This window comes from Leucopleurus acutus (assembly GCF_964270905.1).
Source record: "Leucopleurus acutus genome assembly, chromosome: 1".
Lineage (NCBI taxonomy): Eukaryota > Metazoa > Chordata > Mammalia > Artiodactyla > Delphinidae > Leucopleurus > Leucopleurus acutus.
The window spans coordinates 195256069-195259524 of NC_139142.1; the positions used below are offsets into that span (position 1 = coordinate 195256069).

Sequence of the window (3456 nt, forward strand, 5' to 3'; positions counted from 1 at the left end):
TTTTCCACACCAGAAGGTAGTCATGACTCTCAAAGAAGAGACAATTTGGGGTTTTCCTGCCTTCAAAATATTTATCAAATCCTGTTAATTCTCACAGGCTTTTGAAACATGTAGAAAAGGGTTCGAGACCTTGTCCGGGAAGATCCCACATGCTGCAGAGCAGCTAGGCCTGGGGGCTACAACTACTGAGCCTGTGCTCTAGGGCCCACAAGCCACAGCTACTGAGCCCATGCACCACAACTAGTGAAGCCTGCTCGCCTACAGCCCATGCTCCACAACAAGAGAAGCCACCGCAATAAGAAGCCCGTCAACACAACTAGAGAAAGCCCACACGCAGCAACGAAGACCCAACACAGCCAAAAATAAATAAATAAAATTTTTAAAAAAAGAAATATTCCAATGAATGAAACATACCAAATGTCAGTAATAAGCAAGACACATTCCTTTGGGGAAACTGTTAAAAAGAAAAATCCAGTCTGTATATGCAAATAAAGCAAGGAAATGCAGTCTTTTTTTTTTCCTTCTTCTTTAAAAATCCATTTCTCCTAAAATATCATTCCACAAAATTGGAAGTGAAGGACTAAAATGGGGTGAGGGGGGAGGAAGGAGCACACACCATTAACACAAAAAGTAAAATTGTACAAACTTAAGCAGTTTATGATAGACTAGGATCAGATTCCAAGATACCAAAAGTTGGCTGAAGAAATTCACCATTCTGTGGGAGCTAGGGTTTGTACTGCTGCCTGAAGATCGGTGAAGAGCAATTCACTGCCTCGGAGCACTGCCCCTTCCCACTCCAAATCCTGGGTTTTGCACCATGCCTCCGCGGGGGGGCGCCTCTCATCCCACCACCCAACCCGCCTTGAAGGCCTCCAGGTCCCTGCAGGCGGTTATCTCGGCGGTCCCCTTCCCGGGCGGCTCCAGTCTTCTTTTCTTCCACATTCAGGCAGACCTCACCTCTGAACATGATGGGCCTGTTGCGAAGCACCTTCTGAACAGGCTCAGAATCATCAAACAAAACGAACCCCAATTTGGGTAATTTCCCACCACTGTTAATATGCAGCTCCACCACATTCCCATAATTTTGAAAAAATCTTTAAGTTCTACTCCACCTCATGAGGCAGGTTGCCAATAAAGAGCTGGTGGCCGTCAGGGTGTCTCACGGGGTTCAACATCACCTGCTCACCAGCCTCACGGGCTGCTCTAGGTTCCCTCTGGGGAGGAACATTCATTCGCTGTTCTCGCACCCTTTGATCCCTCTGAGGCCTCTGCGGTGGAATCTGAGATTCAGGCTTAGACTCTGGACGAGGCTGTGAAGCTGGTAGTTTAACAACATGAGGTGGTATCCCAGTAACTGGAACAGCTCCACTGGGTGGAAGGTTCTTGCTGGTCACAGATGCCCAAGAAAAGGTTCTCAAGTCCTCCCGCACTGTCTGGGCTATGTCTGCAGGCGCTGCAGAAGAACTCTTCTGAACAGCCTTAGGGGTAGTTTCTTCCAATGCACTCAGGCATTTCCTCTTGGACCACAGACGCAGGTTCTTGCTCCGGTTCTGGTTCAGGATCAGGCTCTGGTTCAGCAACAGGTTCTTCTAAATGTCCTTCTAAGTCATTGCTGACAGTTGGATCATAGAAAGTTCCAGAATCATCAGGTACCACCTCAGTGGTCTTCTGTCTTTCTTCAGGTTCCTCTGCTTCTTCTTCAGATCCTTCCTGAGGCTCAGTGACCAAGCCACCAAAGACCTCATCTTGGTATCTGAAGATATCATTGTGAACATAAAAATTATTCGCAGCAGAGCCCTCAGGAGCAGGGACAAAGGTCTCATGAATGTCCTCAAAGCCTGGTTGCTATTAGAGAGCAAGCCCATCACCTGGACCACCACACCGTCATTCAGAGTGGCATGAGTGTCGACATGACGGATCTTAGTGCGGCAATTCGTGAACTTTTGTGACATCACTTTCCTACGGATTTCTTTCTGTCCATAGACCACATCTGCTGGCTTTCCATTTGAATCCAATCCCCCATGGACATAAGAAGAGTTCTTTCCATAAAATTTGTGTAGCATGTCTGCGGCCTGGTTCAGCAGTGTGTAATACTGTCTTACAAATTCTCACCTGACCAGCAGGGGACTAGGCTTCTCCATAACCATAGCTTTGGTCAATTCAACCTGCATGGCTGAGCGGGAGAGGAACGAGCTCTGCTCCACACACGGCAAAAAGCAAAAAACCCCTCACTCAACTGCATCAGCACCAGTTGCAAAACTTAAAGCTATATCAGCTGGAGAATTGAACCATGGACCTTAGAAAAGAAAGAGGTATGCTCCTGGCATCCAGTTGTGAAGATCGGAGGGGACCAGCCCCAGAGAAACCTGTATTACTGCTCATCAGGGCATTATGTCTATAAATCTAATAACTGTCTATTGGTCTGTGACAAGAGAAATGGGAACTCTGTCCACAAAATCAGAAAAGGGGTAACGTAGTCTGGTGAGGGGAACACTGAGGTTTTGTGGGACAAAAGATCATGGGCAATCCAGCTAAGGTTTTGTATCCAGTTTTATAATAGTCTATTTGAAAGCCATATATGAATACATTTTCTCATGAAAACAGGGGACTTGTAACTTTTCAAATTGCAAAATCACTTCTGATAATTTAACTAGCCACGCCTTAAGTCAGGGTCTATAGAAGTACAATGGTTAATTTTATGTGTCAACTTGAATGGGCCATGGGGGACCCAGACATTTGGAAAAACATTATTCTGGGTATTTCCATAAAGGAGTTTTTGGATCAGTTTAAAATTTAATTTGATAAGGCTGAATAAAGCAGATTGTTCTCCCTAATGTGGGTGGGCCTCATCCAATCAGTTGAAGGCCTGAATAGAACTGGGGGCTGACTCTCCCCCAAATAAGAGGAAATTCTTCCTGTTTGGCTGCCTTGAGCTGGGACATCAGATTTTTCCTGCCTTCAGGTTCAAACTGAAACATTGACTTCATGGGTCTCAAGCCTGCCAGCTTTTGGCCTGGGACCACAGCTTCAGCTCTCCATCACACCCAATCCTGTCTCTCAAGCTGGCCAGTGGCAGCCTCCATGATCATATGAGCCAATTTTTCATAATAAATCAATCATTCTCTCTCTTCCTCTCTCTCTCTCTCGATATATATATATGTATTTCAAACTGTAAAATCAAAATAAAATTATATATAATACATAATTATATCATATAAATATAATCTATAATATAAATATATTATATAATATAATTATATATTAATATAGCATAATATATAATATCGATATACAAAGCATATAAAGTATAATATAATTATATAGTATAAATATAATATGATATATAACATATATAATAATATACAAAAATATATAAGATATATAAAATATATAGTCTGACACCCAGGCCTGTGCCCCCCCATTCCCCCATGCACTTCTGAGAAGTGAGACATCTCA

General features: G+C 43.6%; 1 pseudogene across 1 annotated transcript; it reads right to left on the bottom strand.

Annotated features, from left to right (window-relative positions):
* Positions 1–765: 765 nt before the first annotated feature.
* Positions 766–2147, bottom strand: LOC309962289 (ras GTPase-activating protein-binding protein 1-like; annotated as a pseudogene). The gene has a single exon. The product of its transcript is annotated as a ras GTPase-activating protein-binding protein 1-like (transcript).
* Between the last annotated feature and the right edge of the window lie 1309 nt (positions 2148–3456).